This window comes from Photinus pyralis, unplaced genomic scaffold (genome assembly GCF_008802855.1).
Source record: "Photinus pyralis isolate 1611_PpyrPB1 unplaced genomic scaffold, Ppyr1.3 Ppyr1.4_LG3a, whole genome shotgun sequence".
Classification (NCBI taxonomy): Eukaryota; Metazoa; Arthropoda; class Insecta; order Coleoptera; family Lampyridae; genus Photinus; species Photinus pyralis.
The window spans coordinates 989,996-1,011,036 of record NW_022170509.1 but is presented as its reverse complement, the minus strand read 5'-3'; the positions used below and the strand labels follow the sequence as shown (position 1 = coordinate 1,011,036).

At 33.8% G+C, this 21,041-nt stretch overlaps 1 protein-coding gene across 9 annotated transcripts in view; it reads left to right on the top strand.

The window, feature by feature from the left end:
- Positions 1-348: 348 nt before the first annotated feature.
- Positions 349-21,041, top strand: part of LOC116165630 (histone acetyltransferase type B catalytic subunit-like) — a 61,588-nt gene continuing 40,895 nt past the window's right edge. For 7 of the 9 annotated variants that reach the window (XM_031480232.1, XM_031480234.1, XM_031480231.1 and 4 more), the window contains exons 1-2: positions 735-821; positions 922-994. The gene's annotated coding sequence lies outside the window, so the exon portion shown is untranslated. Of the gene's footprint in view, positions 471-517; positions 690-734; positions 822-921; positions 995-21,041 lie in introns of those variants that run through there. The other 2 variants (XM_031480230.1, XM_031480227.1) reach the window with 2 other exon arrangements.

Here is a 21,041-nt window from a genome sequence, read left to right as displayed (position 1 = left end):
CGTAAATTTAAGGGTACTATTCTCATTACAGCACTTTATAATTCATTTCAAAATTTCAAAGTCAAAATTTATTATTTATGCAATAACAGTTACGTATATTGAGATTTAACCAGTGTACAATTAGCAAATCAAAATGAGTTTTTATTGAAACGACCGATTCAAAATTTAGAATGCCAGTTATATTGTAACATTAAAATTCGCACCCTGGTGAACCCTACATGAAACGAACAACTCCACAGCGGATTAGACATAGGAGTGGGTGCTTATTTTTCTTTTAACCGTATTAAGCCAGCAGTCATATCACAAAATGGTAAAATTCTCGATTGGCATGAAACTTTTTGCTTTACCAGCTGAAAGCGAGTGATTTTTTTAAAGCAATTGGCACCAATTTGAAGAAAATCATTTTAAGTTTATTCCTCGGGCGTAATTCGACAGCAGCATGAGATCAAAGGCTCATTTAACAAATTAAGGTAACTGAAAAATATTATAACCATAAGTATCTGACATTTGTCAATAGGAAACAGGCCGTTCCTATGTTATTTAATAAAATTGCCGCAACAAAGCGTGACACCTGTTTTTAATTAACAAGATAACAATATATCCAACGGACACCTGGTACTTTCAATTTCGATAACGTTTCTCTATTCAACTGGAATATATGACCAATCAGAATGCGATAAACAGTTCAGGTAAGAAAATTTGCTTGTTTGTTATCTTTTAGTATATTAGTCGTATATTTATTGGCAAACGTTGTGCAGTGCGTGGATTTTTCTGAGCGTTTTCGCAACTTTGCGAGAAGAGCCCTTATTCAAATTACCAGAGTAAGTGAAATTATTATTAAGGTTAAATATATACCAATATTTGTCAAAGTAAAATCCAATATGAATGATGCATTTCTAATTTCTGGTCCTTTTTTCGTAGTATCCCAAATCTATTGGATTAACTTTTTGGGGACAGTAGCTGGAATTTCAGTGTGTCATAGTATTTTTGCTAGGTACGTACCTATATACTTATTCTGAGATGCATGATTTTTATTAGAATGTATAATTTTCTACAAATTTCAAGTACAAGAACCATTTTGAATTGCGCAATATACGTTGGTCTCAAAAGCCCTAAAAAGAATTGCAGTATATTTAGGAATAACGCTACGATGTGTGCAGGCAAGATATCTGTGTTTTAGGACAAAAAATCTTTCTGAAGATGAGTCAGTTCAAGATCGTGACTAATAATCTGTAAATGCACATGTCGTAATACAATCATTACGGCAGTGGTTGTTCTCGTACCTATCAGTCTAGGTACCCACTCGATAACCCTTCCTTTTTACTTGATCTCCTACATTTTTGTTAAAAGAAATACCAATATATATTTGATACACCATAGAAAATTACCTTCTACATACTTGTAGTAAATTCGGTGCGTAACATTAAAGAGAATTGGGCTATATCTAGATAGCAATACTCAATTGTGGGGGTTGTAATTTATGGTGTAATTCAAAAATTTTTGTTTCTTTGGTAGATTATGTGTATCTGCAAACAACGCTATAAATCCCATTGAAAGATAAAATCTCTTTTCGTTTTAAAATTTTGCAATTTCTAATCAAATTCGCTCGCACCTCCATAATAATAATCAATTGTGGGGGTTGTAATTTTTGTTGTAGATCAAATACTTTTGTTTCATTGATTACGTGTGCGGGACTCACAAACAACCCTACAGTTGATATCCAAACATAAAATTCCATTCGGGTATAAAATTTGACAATTCTCAATAAAAATCACTCGTAGCTACATGATACTCAACTTCTGGGGTGGAAACTTTAGCTATACATAAAAAATTTTTTATTTTTTAAATAGATTACGTGCGCATGACCTGCCAACAACGCTACAATGAACACCTAAACATAAAATCCATTTCCGTTTTAACATTTCGTGATTTTAAAGAGAATTCGCTCTTACCTGAATATCAATCACTCCATTCTGGGGGTTGTAATTTTAAACAGTTTATGTTTTTTAGATAGATTATGTGTGCTGGACTTACAAGCAACCCTATAGCAGATACCTAAATATATAATCCCATTCGGGTATAAAATTTGACAATTTCATATAAAAATCGTTCGTTATAGCTACATATAGTGATACTCAATTTCTGGGGTTGAAACTTTAGCTATAGATTATGTGCGCAGGTCCTGCAAACAACCCTACAATTAACAACTAAATAAAAATTAAAATTAGGGAATTCGCTTTTACCTACACACCATTACTCAATTGCGGGGGTTGTAATTTATTGTGTACATCAACAATTTTTGTTTCTTTTGTAGATTATGTGTAAAGTGCCTACAAACCACCCTACAAATGCTACCTAAAGATAAAATTCCCTTCCGTTTTAAAATTTTGCGATTTCAATCAAATTCCTCTAAATAATGTAATAATTTTTCACCACTTTGTATTATAATCACATTATAAATGACACTTTAATTTTAAAATTAAAAAAAAAATCAAATTCGCTCGTAGCCTACATAATAATACTTAATTGCGGGAGTTGTAATTATTGTTATACATCAAATACTTTTGGTTCATTGATAGGTTATGTGTACAGGACTTACAAACAACCCTACAGTTGATACCTAACTATAAAATCCCCTTCCTTTTTACAATTTCGTGGCTTTAAAGAGGTTTCGATAGATTATGTGTGCAGGATTTACAAATAGCCCTACAATTGACATATAAGTATAAAATCCTTCCTTTTTAAAATGTGACGTTATAATGAATTCGTATTTACCTGCATTTACCTCACTGCCGGGGTTGTAATTTTAGATATACATCAAAAGTTTGTGTTTCTTAGATAGATTATGTGTGCAGGACTTATAGTGGGAGCGGCCCGTGAAAACAAACGGCATTGCGCATTAAAATTGTGCCACTTGGAACACATGTTCCCTAGACCTATTGGAGTGATTTGAGTCGCAGAGCCGGAAGTTCCGTCCCTTAGGATTGAAAATGGCGCCAATTTTCAAAATTGAGGCGAATTTCAGGAAATATCTATTTTTAGAGCGATTTTTACGTTTAGGGTGACGTTTACGAGGTTTCCGAGGGTGAAAACGACAAAAACAATATCCGAAGCTAATTTCTGTGTGGGAAGCATGATTGTATGATATCTTTAACGTTCGACAGGATTCGAAAGTTTCTTGGAAAGTTTGACCGATTTTCGTGGTTGAGGTGGCGTTTTTGAGATTCTTTTGGGTCAAGATGACCAAAAAAGACCCATTATAGGCCTTTTTCTACAATCGATATCCAAAGCAGGCATTTGCGCTCCTATTTGACAACGCAAACGTCATAATTTTCGAGTAATGTCAATTTGTCGCTTATAAGCGACAAAATAAAAAAACGCTCGCTCTCCAAATTATAAACTATAAATCAAATATGCATTGCTCAGAGTATCCAATGACAACGAGTAAATCATTTGGGCATAAGATAAAAATAATAATCTATATTTGAGTGAGAAATTTAAATTTTTGCAAATATGTGAACTGCTCGATTGTAGAAAAAAACTTGTGTGTAATTCGAGCGCAAATTGATTGTTGATTTCAAGAGATTAGCGCGGCAAATGTCTCTTTCAATCGACAAGATATCATTTTGCGCTCTTAATACACAAATAGATATTTTTTATGAATTTTTAAGTATTTTGAATAAACAGGTCGAGGTAAACTAAGTGCAAATGAAACTTATTCATTGAATTCGGTTTTTAACTAAAAATTGTTGATTATTGAAACATATTTACAAGTAAAAAGTCATGTCATCAAAGGAGAATGCCTCATCATCGCTCAGATCTCCTGTTGCAGTCGAGATATAAAAAAATATTTAGTTAAGATGATTAAAAATAAAACTCTGACAGTCATGTTTATAAAATAAACCGATACAACGAAATATCGAAGGATCCTCAGTATTACAATCACTTTTAACGACAATTTATTTTAATCTTACAAAATACGTTTTATAGTTAACAAAATTGCATCAAATTCATGTCTTGGTCATTGAGATAATGCTTTTAATCTTGTTCCCAACGATATCAGTGCAAGAAAAACTATTTTGACATGTTTTGATCAAAATCCATGTGGTTGCCAAAAATAGATCAAAATTCATGTTTTGGTCAATGAGATAATGCTCTTGGTCTTTTTCCCAACGATCTTGGTGCATAAATAACGATTTTGACGTATTTTGATCAAAATCCATGTGGACTCCGAAAGATCATTTAACATCTTTGAATCTCACATATGCGGTTATCAAATGTGCACGACATGATGCACTCTTTCAGCATCAAGATAATGCGTTAGAAAGCTTTTAAAATTCCCAATTCATGTGTAAAAAATAATTTTGGGTACATTTTGCCCTAAGACTTTCGACCTGTACCACAGAGATGAGTTATATTGAATTATTACACATCTAAAAGCCATAGGGAATAATCTAGCGAAAGTCCGAACTCGATACATGACCTAGGGAATGAAATATGTTAATTTCTATTATATTGAGCTCGCAGTTTTTCCTGTTCCCGATTCACTGGAAGCCCTATAACTTTTGTTCCTGTTGAACCAGCGTACTGAAAATCAATAGCGTCCGTCCTTAAAATCCAAAGTACCCATACACCAAATTTCAACACAGTCGGCCACTTTTAAAAAGAGTTAGAGCGCACACGGACGGACGGACGGACGGACGACAATACAAAACTATAAAGGATCTGAGGATCCTTAATAAGCATGTAGATATATACTCGGCTCCGATTTTTTGCAGTGTACTTGACAGTTAGAACACTGTAGGGTGCAGGGAAGGCTGTTTCGCAAGCATGGACACCTTATGGTCTCACAAGTTCACTTGCAGCCGCATTTCCCTAGGATTGTGAGCTTCTTTCATATTTACACCTATTTGGTCCAGTTTGGTTGCCAGTCCACTTTGCTTCGTGTCCATCCCCCAAGTTGACGGATGTTGAGGGCATTCAGTAGGATAGAAGCAGTGCCCCCACAACACATGCACTGATATCGACGCTTGGCCCCAACACCTTGACCTGACAGATATCCTTCTTTCAGTCCGAGTTCCTTCAGAAAAAAAAAACAAAATATATATGACCATTAGGACGTCAGTATCTCAAGACTGGACGAGGATGTTCTGGGTTCCATGCTCCATCATATCTTTCGCATGAAGGATGATTCGCCCGTCCGTCTCTTCTTGCGTAACTTGTATCACATCAAAAGGGAAAGCGTTCTCAATCGTAGGAAATTGCGGCTGCAAGTCAACTTGTGAGACCATGAGGTGCTCATGCTTATGAAACAACCTTCCCTGCACCCTACAGAGTTCTAACTGCAAAAATCGCAGCCGAGTATATGTACATGCTTATTATAAACATGACTGTCAGCGTTTTATTTTTAATGATTTTAACTAAATATTTTTTATAGCTCGACTGCAACAGGAGATCTGAGCGATGATGAGGCATTTCCCTTTGATGATTGATGACTTTTTACTTGTAAATACGTTTCAATAATCAACAATTTTTAATTAAAAACAGGATTCAATGAATAAGTTTCAGTTTTGCACTTAGTTAACCTCGATCTGTTTATTCAAAATACAAAAATTTTCATAAAAAAGGTCTTTAATGGGTCTTTTTTGGTAATCTTCACCCAAAAGAATCTCAGAAACACCACCTCAACTACGAAAATCGGTCAAAACCTTTGAATCTTGTCGAACGTTAAAGATATCATACAATTGGCGTATACATGATAAATGAAACATGCTTCCCACACAGAAATTAGCTTTGGATATTATTTTGGTCATATTCACCGTCGGAAACCTCATAAACGTCACCCCAAACGTAAAAATCGCTCTAAAAACATATATTTCCTGAAATTTTAAAAATTTGCGCGATTTTCAATCCTAAGGGACGAGACTTCCGGCTCTGCGACTCAAATCACTCCAATAGGTGTATAGGGAACATGTGTTCCAAGGGGCACAATTTTAATACGAAATGCCGAATAACACCAATATTTATCACGAGCCGCTCCCACTATTATAAGAAATCATGTAATTGACATCTAAATATAAAACACTCAAAACCCTCGGTCTTTTTAATATTTCGTCACATTAAAGAGAATTCGCCTATATATAAGCTACATAGCATTGCTCAATTGAGGGGGTTGTAATTTATGGTGTACATCAATGTTTTTGTTTCTTTGGTAGAATATGCGTAAAATACCTACATACAACCCTACCAATGATAAATAGATAAAAACCTTTTCTGTTTTAAAATTTCGCAATTTTAAAGAGAATTCACTCGTACCTACATAATAATACCCAATTGCGGGGGTTGTAGTTTTTGTTGTACATCAAATACTTTTGTTTCGTTGATAGGTTATGTATACAGGAACTACAAACCACCCTACAATATACAGCTCACTATATAATCTTATTCCGGTTTAAAATTTCACAGTTTCCCATAAAAATCGCTCGTGGCTTCATAGTGATACTCAATTTCTGGGGTTGAAATTTTGGCTAGACATCAAAAAATTCTAGTTTTTAGATGATTATGTGCGCAACAACGCTACAATTGAGAGCTAAATATAATATCCGTTTCCGTTTTAAATTTCGTAATTTTTAAGAGAATTCGCCTAACTTTACATAGAAATACTCAATTGGGGAGGTTGTAATTTTTATTGTACATAAAAAATTTTTCTTTCCTTGATAGATTATGTGTACAAGACTTGCAACGAACCCTGAAACTGACACCTAAACATAAAATCCCTTTGCTTTTTAAAATTTCATAACGTTAAATAAAATTCACTATTATCTGCATAGCATTATTCAATTGCGGGGGTTGCCATTTCTGCAATACATAGACAATTTTTGTTTCTTTGATAGATTATGTATGCAGCACTTACAAACAACCCTACAATTGACTCCGAAATATAAAATTCCCTTTTTTCTAAAATTGAGTAACCTTCGCTCTTACCCGCAGACCATTACTCAATTGCAGGAGCTGCCATGTTTCTTTGATAGATTATATTGGCAGAACTTACAAACAACTCTGCAATTGACACCTAAGTATAACATCCTCTTCTTTTTTAACATTTTGTTAACGTTTAAGGGGATTCGCTTTTACCTGCATAGCAATATTAAGTTGCTGGGTTTCCATTTTTGTTGTACATGAAAAATTTTTGATTCTTCGATAGATTATGTGTGCAGGTCTTATAAATAACCCTACAATTGGCCGTTAAGTAAAAATTTCATTTTTAAAATTTCGTAACTTGAAAAGGAATTCGCTTTTACCTGCATAGACTGCGGGGGTTGTAATCTTAATATTCATCAAAAGTTTGTATTTCTCAGATAGATTATGTATGCAGGACTTAGAAGCAACTATTAAATTGACACTTAACTATAAAATCCCCTGGCTTTTTAAATCGTCACATTAAAGGGAATTCGCCTTTATCTACATAACTCAATTGAGAGAGTGGTAATTTATGGTGTACATCAAAAAAAGTTTGTTTCTTTTGGTAGCTTATGCGTAAAGTACCTACCAACAACCCTACAAATGCCACCTAAACATAAAATCCGTTTTAAAATTTTGCAATTTCTAATAAAATTGGCTCGTATATGTGTAGGGTTTACAAACAACCCTGCAATTGATACCCAAGTATCAAATCCCCTTCCTTTTTAAAATTTCGTAACTTTAAAGAAGATTCGCTCTTACCTGAATAACAATATCTATGCAATTGCGGGAGTTGCCATTTTTGTTGTCCATAACAAAATTATTGTTTCTCAGGTAGATTACGTGCGCAGGATTTGCAAACAACCCTATGATTGACACCTAAATCCCATTCCGTTTTAAATTTCTTAATTTTAAATAGAATTCGCTTCTGCATATTTACACTTCACTGCGGGGGTTGTACTTTTTCTTGTACATAAAAATTTTTTGTTTCCTTGATAGATTATGTGTGCAAGACTTACAAGCATATTGTGTCATGTAATTGACACCTAAATATACAACCCCTTTCATCACATTAAAAGGAATTCGCCTTTATCTACATATAGCATTACTCAATGGAGGGTGTTGTAATTAATGGTGTATGTGAAACATGTTTGTTTCTTTGATAAATTATGTTTAAAGGACTTTAAAACAACACTAAAATTTCCACCTATAGATAAATTCCCTTTCTGTTTTAAGGTTTCGTAATCAGGGACCCGGACCCAAATGAAATGGCGGTTTCGGTTCTGTTTATATTTAAGCGAAAATATTTATAACGGTTCCGATTGTATTTCGGTACTAAAAAAATAACGGTTCGGTTCTGCGCATGTTTGTCAGTCCATAACGGTTCTTTTCGCTTCTAGTCTTTTAGAAAGTATGACATATAACAAGGTAAAAAAGAAGAAAAAAGTATGAATACCAATAACGTGACGTATCGTCAAGTGTAGCTAATTTACAACATGGGGAATAAAGAAGGAAGAGGGAAATATGTATTCAAACTTAATTTATTAATGAAAAACAGAAAAAATACACAAAAACTTATGTAAAAAATTATGTATGGAATATTGTTTTTTATTTTTATTTTCTAAAACCTCTCCCCTGCTTTTATTATTTACATTTACAGTAGTGGCTAAATTACCGCCACCACCACCCGTACTACCTTCAATTTCATCAATTTTCAGGAATCAGTAGGTACGTTTTGCTGGCGCATCCTGCAACTTCCAATAACTTGTTAAGAACCGTAAAAAACCGAAAAACATAATAAGGGTTCCGGTTCTCTGTCTGAATAATGGTTTCGGTTCGGTTTTCGGTCCTGAAAAAAATACCGGTTTTCAATGTTTTTTTCGGTCCGGTCCGGGTTCTTGCAGGAACATGTTCGTAATTTTAAAGAGGATTCGCTCTTACCTGCATATCATCACTTCATTGCGGGGGTTGTAATTTTAGATATACATAAAAGTGTGTATTTCTTAGATAGATTATGTGTGCAGAACTTACAATCAACCCCGAAATTGACACTTAAATAGAAAATTAAATTAAAATATCGTTACGTTAAATTGGATTTGTCCTTATCTACATAGCATATTATTCAATTGCGGGGGTTGTAATTTTTGTTGTAGATCAAATACCTTTGTGTCATTGATAGGTTGTGTGTGCAGGATTTACTAACTATCCTACAGTTGACACCTAAATAAATAATCCCATTCGGGTTGAAACTTTCACAATTTCCAATAAAATTCGCTCGTAGCTGCATAGATCACTGTGCTATGAGTATCAACTCATTTTCTGGGGTTGAAATTTCATCAAAAATGTTCGTTTTTTAAATAGATTATGTGCCTGCAAACAACGCTACAATTGGCACCTCAGTATAACATCCAATTCCGTTTTCAAATTGCGTAATTTTAAAGAGAATTCGCTTTTACCTACATACCAATACTCAATTGCCGGGGCTGTATTTTTTGTTGTACATAAACAATTTTTGATTCTTTGATGGATTGTGTGCAGTACTTACAAACAACCGTACAATTAATACCTAAGTATAAAATTCCCTGCCTTTTTAAAATTTCGTCACATTACAGAGATCTATTCGGGTTTAAAATTTGACATTTCGCTCTTATAGCTTACATAGTGATATTCAATTCCTGGGGTTGAAATTCTATCTATACATCAACATTTTTTAGATAGATCACGTGCGCAGGACCTGCAAACAACGCTACAATTGACACCTAAATATAAAATCCAATTCCTTTAACTTTAAGGAGAATTCGCTTTTACCTACATAGTAATACTGCGGAAGTTGTACTTTTTGTTGTAGGTACATCAACAATTTTTGTTTCCCGTTTTTAAACTTTGGTAACTTTAAAGAGGGTTCGCTCTTACCTGCATAGCATTGTTCAATTGCGGGAGTTGCCATTTTTGTTGTACATCAAGAATTTCTGTTTCCTTTATCGATTATGTGTTCAGGACTGTAGTTGACACCAAAGTATAAATCTCCTTCCTTTTTAAAATTTCGTACTTTTGAAGAGGGTTCATTCTTATACTTGCAAAGCAATATACAGTTGCGGGAGTTGCCATTTTTGTTGTACCTACATCATAAATGTTTGCTTTTGTGTGCAGGACTTACAAACAACCGTACAGTTGATTCCTGAATATAAAAATCCCCGTCCTTTTTAAAATTTCGTCACCTTAAAGAGAATTCGCCTTTATGTACATGTACATAGCATTACTCAATTGGAGGGGGTGTAATTTATTATGTACATAAAAAATTTTTGTTTCTTTTGAAGATTATGTGTAAAGTACCTACAAATGCCAGCAAAAGATAAAATTCCTCTCCGTTTTAAACTTTTGCAGTTTCCAATAATATTCGCTCCTACATAACAATATAGTCAATTGCGAGGGTTGTAATTTTGTTGTAGGTACATCAAAAATTGTTGTTTCTTTGATAGATTATGTGTGCAGAACGTACAAACAATCCTGAAATGAACACGTACATAAGTCCAAAACCGCCATCCTTTGTAAAATTTCGTCACTTTAAAGAGAATTCGCGCTTACTTGCATATCAACACTACATTGAGGGGGTTGTAATTTTAGATCTACATAAAAGTGTATGTTTAAATTATGTGTGCAGGACTTACAAGCAACCTTACAATTGACACCTAAATAAAAAATCACTTTCCTTTTTAGAATTCCATAAATGTACCTACAGAGAGAATTCGCTCTATCCTGCGTAGCAATATTCAATTTCGGGGATTGTCATTTTTGTTGTACATATAAAAAATGTTTGTTTCTTTGATAGATTATGTATGCAGGATTTACAAACAACCCTAAGTATAAAATCTCCTTCTTTTTTAAGATTTCGTAACTTTAAAGAGGATTTGGTCTTACCTGAATAGCATAATACTCAATTGCGGGAGTTGCAATTTTTGTTGTGCATAAAAAAATTGTTGTTCCTCAAATAGATTCTATGTGTAGAACATCCCTACAATTTACACCTAAATCTAAAATCCCAATCTGTTTTAATTTTAAAGAGAATTCGCTTTTACCTACACAGAAACACTCAATTGCGGGGGTTGTAATTTTTGCTGTACAGAAGGTGGTCGTAAATGTGATCAAAAGTGTTTTTTGTCTGTCATTTTAAGTGGACTCGTGATTCGTGAAATTTTTTAAATCCTGACTTAAATTACATAACTATAGTTTATTATGGTTATATAAGGGATGTCAATTTTTTGAATTGAAAAATTTGTAAGGTGTTAAATGGGAATCGGTGAATTTTAACCAAGTGCTGTTGTTAAAATCGTTATTTATGTACCATTTGGGGTGGAATGTCTTTGAAAAATAATTTCCCATTAGATCATCAAGAGCCTACATTAATGTACATTCTCCTATTACTAGATATCAGTGATATCACTGCAAAACAAAAAATAACAACAAAAGGCTTATCACATGTGGATTTGTTGAGCCCCGGATATACCTGATGGCTTCACCTACCCCTTGACATTTCTTGGACACAATAAACCTTTCCGTACCTCTCGATTAGTTCGATTTCGATATATTTGCCTCCCTATAGAAGAGAAGAAGCATCGGTGTATCAACACAACCCCAACATTACTGAGAATTGTCTTTGTTACAATGGCTTCAGAAGTAGCTAAATCGCTATTAAGCCTCGCCGACAGGAAGAAACTTTTTTGTGAATCTTTCAGCAGAAGATTAATGCTGTTTATAAATAGAAGCGATTTCATCGAGACTTTCAGTTTCAAATTTAGATTTCGGGTGGCTTGATATATATACATTTTCGGAGCGATATGTACTGAATACTTGAATAGTAATGTAATCAAAGAATAGGTGATCAAAAGCTTCGTTACGTCTTGTGTTTATTGCGAAGCTGTGTGGAATGCATGGCAATTTTTTCCTTTACGCAAGCCAATGTTTCCTGTCAGAGTAGCAGCAAAAAGAAGAATTTTAGTAGGTAACACTTTCAATGTGGTCTGCCCATTTTAAATGAGACAATTACAGAACGTGAGCAAGGTAATACGAAAACTGGTTTAATCATTGAGTTGGGCAAATTTTTGTTTTTTTTCCTACTGGAATAACGTGCCAAATTGGTTCTACGTAAATTAGTTCGATACTTATCGTAAAAAACAATTATCTAATTCGGGCAAGTAATTTAGAGCAAGTGGGGTTGGTATGTATGTATGTTGGTTATTTTAGGCACACAATTCAATACAATTCCAACTATTTCCCTTGTTGAAATTATTATTCTAGCATTAATCTAGAAAGCAAATAGTCATGGTAGTGAAGTTCGATAACTGTAAAAACAAATTCAACGTTGCGTGTGTGTACCGTAACTTGTCGCTTAGTATAAGAATAAATTGCGTAGTTTATTACATTATTACGCAAGTGCGAGTCCATTAGAAATTCCGTACACCTTCCAGCTAGATCTTTGTAGTGCTGGTATTATAGAGCAAGTTGTATACGTAGGTAAAAGTGCAACCTTCGCTTTGTTAGCAGACTTAATTACTTAAGTCGGTATTAAATTGATCAATTTAACCACCACTGCCGTGACATTTCAAGTAAAAATGTTGGGTTACCATTTAGGGCAGTTTTTAAAAAAGAAAATGTAGGCAAGTTTGATGTGGTCATGTGGCTATACGCTAATAGTCAGAATATTACAATTTAGGACGGTTGCAGTAAAAAACACTTATGCTGTCTAATGGGCCGAATGAAAACTTGGTAAAGAAAGCAATTACTGACAATGGCAGGAACAGAAATTTTCTATTTTAATTTACGAATTAACTGGCGTGAATTTTATTGCAACGGCTACCGAGACCAGGATATAGAAAATAAGCTTTTCGTTAGGGATTGGGAGTATTTTATCTTAACTTGATATTATGGTTATAGTTATAGTAATAGTTCATGTGTTGGTTCAGATGTACAATGATGTACTAAATCATCGTTATTTTCCTTTTTGTCTGTTTGTCATGCTCACTTGGATTACTAACAATATCCCTTGTGTGGATATTGTTACCAGTCTTTAAACCTGCCAAATCCATTGCTCTGTGCCTGGTGTTATAATTTTGTTCCTACACAGTTTTTATTTTATTTTCTTTGTAAAAATGGCCAGAAAAGTCTACTACTTTGTCTCGATTATTCGGTAATGTAATTGGGGTAGAAGTGTTCTTAACTTCCTACACATTAATGCCCGGTTTCACAAACAATGATTAAGGTTAATCAATGATTAAAAATATTAGAATGTTAGCCACCTTTGATTATAAGCTCATATGTTACTCATTCTAATATTTTTAATCAGTAATTAACCTTAATCAATCCCGATTGTATAGCACTATAATAGTGGCCGGTACTAACTGGATTGTGTTGCGATTACACAAAACTTAACAAAAAAGTATTACGCGCCCATTTTTCATTGCCGAAAATAGAGCATACGCTAGACCATTTAAAATGATCCAAAATATTTTCTAAATTAGATACCACCACCTTTGTACATTCAGTGATACGGAATTCCTGTCAAGGACGAGTTTTTAAAACTAATTCTTAAAGCTGAAAATTCAAATCCCGCTCCAGAATTGTTAATCCAAAAACCCTACCATTACAGTGTAATTTATACACACTGGCCACTTAGGAATCACTAAATGTAAAGAAAAGGCAAAAAGCTGTGTGTGCGGTGGATGGGGTTATCAGCATCTCAATTAGAAAACTTGGTACGCAACTGCTAGCGGTGTATAGAAAATTGTGTAAATAAAAAGGAGATTTTCCATAAATAGGACTTGTCTTCCAAATCTAGTGGACTATTTTTCCCGTTATTTCGAGATTTTTGAACTAAAACAAATGACGGAAATTATTATAATAAACAAGCTGAAAGAACATTTTTCGCTTGTGTCTTTACATCTAGGATGCCCACCACTATGCGATCTCGAATCAGTTCGTCTTTGAGGTCTTGGTATTGATAATATTCATTTAGATTTCGACGGTGCAACTCATAAAAAAGAATTCTAGTTGTTGCACATTTTAATCTGTAAAGATCATTCCTTCGATCGTTCCACCTGAATAAAATAATGAAAGATCACACTTAGGGAATGCAATCCCGCAGCAAAATCTCAATCCCGGTATTTGCGGGATTGTTAGATGTTAATCCTGCGGGATCCCGGTGTTTGCGGGATATCGCAAAACTTTAAATAAATTGGCAAATAAGCAATTCTGTGCGGTTAACTTCTGTATTAAAATAAATCGCTAATTATCACAATATTTAACAAAAAACTACCTTCGGCCTAACTTAGAACTCAAAAAAACCTTACCTGTAAGGCACAAAAGTCTTCTAAAGTGCCTCAAAAATCATTTTTAACGAAAAAAGTTTAACAATTATTTAAAAAATAATTCGCCGTTATCAGTTTCATTAACAAAGTAAACAGAGTCGTCCCCTTGGTCGACAAATTCCTCAGTCCCGCAAATCCCGCGGGATCCGCTCCATTTATGTGCGGCATTAATCTCGCAAAAATGCTGCGGGATCCCGGTATTTCGGGATCCCGCAATCCCGGTATTGCATTCCCTAGTTTCTAGTCTATAACTTTTTATTGAGAAGTCTGATCGAAAAAGTACGAATTGTTTTGGATTCTACGCACCAAAATTAATAAGAAAAAGTGTTTTCCCGAGAAATTTTGGTGCAGTCGATTTTTGGTAAAAAAAGGAAGGTTATACCTGCCTTTTTTTGAGGCCCTCAAAAAAAATTGTCTCAGATCGACCCGGAAAAAAATTTTTCTTATAGAATGTGGCCTGTAGAATCCATAATTTCAAACAGTTCCAAGATTGGGCTACTAGTTCAAAAGTTACAGCCCTTTGAATTTTATTTCGAAATTGGTTTCTAGTCTATAACTTTTGATTGAGAAGTCTGATCGAAAAAGTACGAATTGTTTTGGATTCTACGCACCAAAATTAATAAGAAAAAGTGTTTTCCCGAGAAATTTTGGTGCAGTCGATGTTTGGTAAAAAAAAGGAAGGTTATACACTGCCTTTTTTTGAGGCCCTCAAAAAAAATTGTCTCAGATCGACCCGGAAAAAAATTTTTCTTATAGAATGTGGCCTGTAGAATCCATAATTTCAAACGGTTCCTAGATTGGGCCACTAGTTCAAAAGTTACAGCCCTTTGAATTTTCTTTCGAAATTGGTTTCTAGTAGGGAATGTAATCCCGCAGCAAAATCTCAATCCCGGTATTTGCGGGATTGTTAGATGTTGATCCCGCGGGATCCCGGTATTTGCGGGATCTCGCAAAACTTTAAATAAATTGGCAAATAAGCAATTCTGTGCAGTTAACTTCTGTATTAAAATAAATCGCTCAAAAAAACCTTACCTGTAAAGCACAAAAAGTCTTCTAAAGTGCCTCAAAAATCATAGTACATTTTTAACGAAAAAAGTTTAACAATTATTTAAAAAATAATTCGCCGTTAAGTAAACAGAGTCGTCCCCTTGGTCGACAAATTCCTTAGTCCCGCAAATCCCGCGGGATCCCGCTCCATTTATGTGCGGGATTAATCTCGCAAAAATGCTGCGGGATCCCGCAATCCCGGTATTGCATTCCCTCATACTGCACGCTCTATAATTTTACACAATATTGCGCCGTATTTAATTTATAATTATAATTCTACAGTATTGATTCCAAACGTATACTTGAGTGGCAATATTGTCCAACAAATTTCATGTAAGTGTACTCGTTACGATTTTCTGAGGTTAGTTGTCATGTTCGTACCATTTCGATCACCACAAACTAAGGAAGTTGATAATGGGCAATACTTAAAAGGAAAGTACTAATTCGGCATGTTAGTTGTAATAAATGATTCAAAAACCATTATAAAACGCAATGTGTGAAATAATTGAATCTTCAAAAATAAGATCTTCATAATTCACCTTGGAGAAAGGCGTGTAAAGGCCACTAAACAAAATTTGTATAATTTTCACTTTTTCTGCTCATTATAGATATTTGTGACTGGTTTCTGATAATTAAACATAATTGCCACTTTTTCTAGCACCTATTGTCACTTAATTTTATTACAAAAAACTATGTATATTGTATATAATTGCGAAAAAAACTGACAATTACAAAAATGTTGTTTGTGAGCCTCTCTACGCTTTCGTAGTTGACAAAGTCATATGGTCAGAAACAACCAACGACTTAGTTGACTGATTTTTTTCCTAATATAATACATTTACCTATTCTGCTGCCATATAGGAATACATTACGCACCCTGCTGTATGGAAGACTGCACCAGTGTGTCCAATTTATAAACCAAATGGCCCCGCGAAGTTTCTAATTACAGGACCAGCATAAGCATAATAATAATTTACAAACGTATTTATAATTCCTATGCCATTTGCCAAGTACACTGCGAAAAATCTCTTTCTTTAGTTGTCTAAGAAAGAATGTTGGTACGTGTTGGTTGTCATTCTCTCATCTGTTCTCTTATTGGGTTGTGAATAGCATTTGCAACTATTTAAAAAATTCTCTGATGGCTCCATACAATAAACAATAAAACATACCATAATAAATATTAGAATAATAATGAATAGGTAATAATTAAATTCAGAACGAAAAAATAAGTACGCCAGCTCCATTAGCGAATTCTAAAACAAAACGCCATTTTTTGCGACTTCTTCAGCATCCTATTCATGATTGTTCGATATGAGAAGTTCCATATCTCAAATAAACGTTTACTCAATCTTCTCAAGAGAGTTCTAAATCCATATCAAGGAATCCATCAGCAGAAGTTTTAAATCAAATTCAGGGAGCTGTTCGAATTAAGTTGAAGTGCCCATTTTTCCAGATAAACTTTGACAAAAAAAGGGTTGTTATTCCCTCTACTAACTATTTACAATCTTAACAATAAAATGTACCAAGGTAGAGGATTCTTTTGATCTAGTAATAAACTTGTTGAAAAATTAAATTCCTCTAGACAGGTTCACATATAAAATTTCATACAACTTATTTTGTTTATTTTCAGGAGGATTGAAGTAAATTACCGAATCTTTAAGAGTTACTGATTTCTTACAATTTAATAAACAAAAATAAACTTTGCGCCCCTTTCCAGTAATCGGTTCGTGGATTTGAGACGACCCTTCACGTCGGGCGTAGTTAGACGTTTTTCAAAAACAGCTAAAGATAACTATTAAACTTTACATATAAAAGTAAGACTAATTTTCCGATCGAACGAAAATATTTTCAAAATCACGGCCCTTCCGTTTAGACCAGAAGTTGACACTTTTTTTTATTCACTTTTCGGATTCTGCATGCGTTATTCTAAAAACTTTAATATAACACATTACTGCATATATCTGTTTATTTACCACATAATAGCTAGGATTAATTCCTCTCATAAAGTAAAGGCGACCAATCCACATATCATCGAAGCTTCCTCCTCCGGGAGATACCTTATACCACCTTTATAGAGATGCATCAATTATTCATTACCTTCGCTACCAAATTTTCTTTTATAGCATGTCATTGTTAAATTGATTTCGATTCGCTGTAGGTACACGTAAAGCTTCTGGGTTAGAAGCAAGGCTGTGATTGAATTTATTCCATCAGTATTAATTTCGTCAATTAATAGTTCGTTTACAAACTAAACCCTTTTAACACCAATTGTTATTAAGAATTATAAAAAAGCAGAAAGCCTACACAACTTTTCAGAAACCACTACAGTTTGTATAAAGTGAAAACGCCTCTATAGCTGACCATGACATATTTTTGGATTCATGAAGTCATTCCCAAAAGTGCATGGTATATTTATTAAGTTTAATATTTTGTACCTAGATCACTTTTCGCAAGGGGTCGCAATTCTTTTTTGAATTAAAAGGCGTTCCCCATTTAAATGAGTTGCAGTATACAATATATTTACTTTTAGAACTTACAATGCATTATGGAAACATATTAAAAGCGTTACAATTCTACTACACGGTACTAATGAGTGTTAAGTGGACGTCTGTATAGCACGTAAATTGCTAGTATGCTTTTAAACTGATATGTACACTAGACATTGCACCGAGATAAATAAAATGATTAGAGAATATTACGTACTGTCAAAGATAGAAACTAAAATCTCCACGACAAGTTATTAACATTATGATTACCGTAGGGGTAGGACTATAGCGTTTGGTGATTGTTTCTTCAAAAATACGACCGTTTCTATATAATTCTGCTAAACGACTACTGTACTTCACATAATGAAGCGTCTCGTTTTAAAAAAAATGAAAAATAATGATCAACAAAGGAATCTGGAACACAAAATCTTGTAAAGAATTTAGGTGTAGTCCGCAATTTAGTGAATATTGAAAACAATGGATAAAACTGGGGCATCCCATTTCAAAATCGAAGTGTGAGTCGTATGAAACTGAACATATTACAAAACCGTTTCGTACAATTTGTCAGAAATCTATTTGAACTGGTTTCTTATATAATAATCGATTCGTCATACGTAGGTACACTATCATTATTCATTAAGGCAATAAAGATGTCCTTCTCAACGCAAGCACTAAAACATCCGTGTCGGGTGAAAATATTCTTACTATTTTTGCATCCCTTTTAGATGCATCTATCGAATGCAATATTATTTTAGTATCGGCCTCCTCGTGGGAACTTACTAAGTCAGTCATATCAGCAGATATTGAAGTAGCCAGTACTGTATCCTTAAACGAGCAAATAATTTTTCTATTATGTTTATTGGCGGAAATATTGGGTTATGTCTTCTTTCATTGATGGGTCTATCGAACTCAAATGACGCAGACAAAACGATCATTAATTCCACCGGACTTTTACAATTCTACTAATCCTACAATTTATTGAAAAATTCAACCCTCTGATTGTGACACCATGTAGACCTTCTATGATATGTAATATGTGAACCTTTAAAAAAATTCCAAAAAATTCACCTGTCTATATAATTCGAAAAAATAAATCAAAATTTAGATCTACCGTTACACAGTCATGAGTAATCTTTTAGGGGTTTACCTCTTATCAATTATTATTATTATTATTTACGTCATCGTCCAAATTAATCAATGTTATCATATTCATATCAACTGTCAGTTTATTGTATCATAACAAAAGTCATTTATTATTTTTATTACAATTTAGCAACAAACACTTAATTTTGGTGAAAAATTAAAATATTATTTGCTTTGTCAAAGAAATGGAAAGTGTTTCACCTTTTTGGGTTGATTTTGTTTGAAAATTTTAATGCATTAAAATGAGCGATGAAAAAAGTGAGCTTCCGCGCTATCTAGGTGAGAAGGATTTATTTTTCCAGTTTATGTAAACTTCCGTTTTATTTGAAATTGACATATATTTCGCGTCTAAGAATAAATCTCCCGTGAGTTTGTTCCCCTGGCACAGTTTGCTTTCGTATACCTAGGTACATGTTATAAATTGAATCAGAAGTACGATAAAACGCCGCTAGAAGTCCCAAATTTTTTAGGTGCATACCATTCAGTATGCGACTAAACTAATTGATTCGACTTAAGTAGTACCTTTGCGAAAAGAGCAATAAACAAACAGGTGCGCTATAAAACGGCTAAAGCACCGACACAAGTTGGAATTTCAGCGTGCACCTTTTTTCCGTTCATTTAATCTGCCGACTAAATCCTCATTAACTTCTTTACAATGACTGATCGTTTCAATTTTAATTTAAGTGTACAAGAACTGTTTTTCACTTTCTAATTGCCCATTTTATTACTATTCGTATTGTACTTGTGGAATTTTATTGGCTTGACATCACATTTAGGAAATAGATTTGCTTGCGCACTTTTACAATATTCAGTGTGGGTAAATATTTTCTCTTTATACATTTTTGATTGAAACATTTTTATGTGAGTCATAAATAGGAATAAATTATTCTTTTCTTGTTTCACTTAATTCATACATGCATTTTTCTATGTTTTTCATTACCTCCAATTAAGTCAATTTCGGTTTTAGTATATCCATAATTTAACGCCAACTGCGAACAATACAACACTCCACTAGGACTAGTCCTAGTCCTTGATGTTTCATGGAAACAAAATATGTATTCACATTGGAGCTTATCAATGAAAAACCGATCCATAACAAATGCTCTAGAAAAATCAATTTTGAAAAGGTGCACCAAATACAACAATAACCTTTAATATATGAAATATTGATTTTCCTTTCTTGGATAAATAATCGATAATCGAAGGCAACTTCTGCATTCTAAATGAAATTGGGGTTGGGAACAAAATTTATACTGGACGAATCAAATTAGACCGAAATGCATCACTGTTCGCACATGCTACATATCCCCAAGACCCAGGGTTCTTTGATAGTAATTAAAAAAATACTTTTTTTTTAAATTTTAAACGAGCAATATTGGGCATTTCATTGTCTTATACCAGCATTGGGCACAACGAATAAAGCATAAACCATGTTGCAGATATTCTTGTAGAAAAAAACGTTTCAGAAGAAATGATTAACTCAAATGACTTTGCAAAAAAGTTTACTTTCTATGCTTTTTTACATTGCATCTGTAATTAGGTTACAAGTTTACACGGTTTAAGAATGTGAAATGGCTGGGAATTCACGTTTCGCAACAAAACAAATAAATCCTCGGGATTTTTTTTTTCGGATGAATTTTTATCCATTTTCAGAAATTTGAATACCTTAACATTAAAAAACCTGAATAAAGTATGTGTGAAACATGCTGGAGGCGTCACCGCCTCATTCGTTACACTTCCTAACATAAATTCATTATTAACACAAACCAGGTCTAGTGTTGATGCCACTTTTCTTATTGGAGGAGGAAGACAGATTTGATTAAATTTTATTTGGTACAAGTTAGTTCGTTAAACGATAAAAGCAACACAAGTAATAAAGTGCGTCGAAATAGACCTGTGTAATTTAAAAGTTTCTAAACTGCTATTAATTGCATAATTAGGATCGTCTCTTTTAAATTTAAGTTTTTCCTCCTACTTGTCTTAAAATGCAGACGAATTGGTAAAAATGAATTGCTACATCCTTGACACGATGGCCATTGCACTT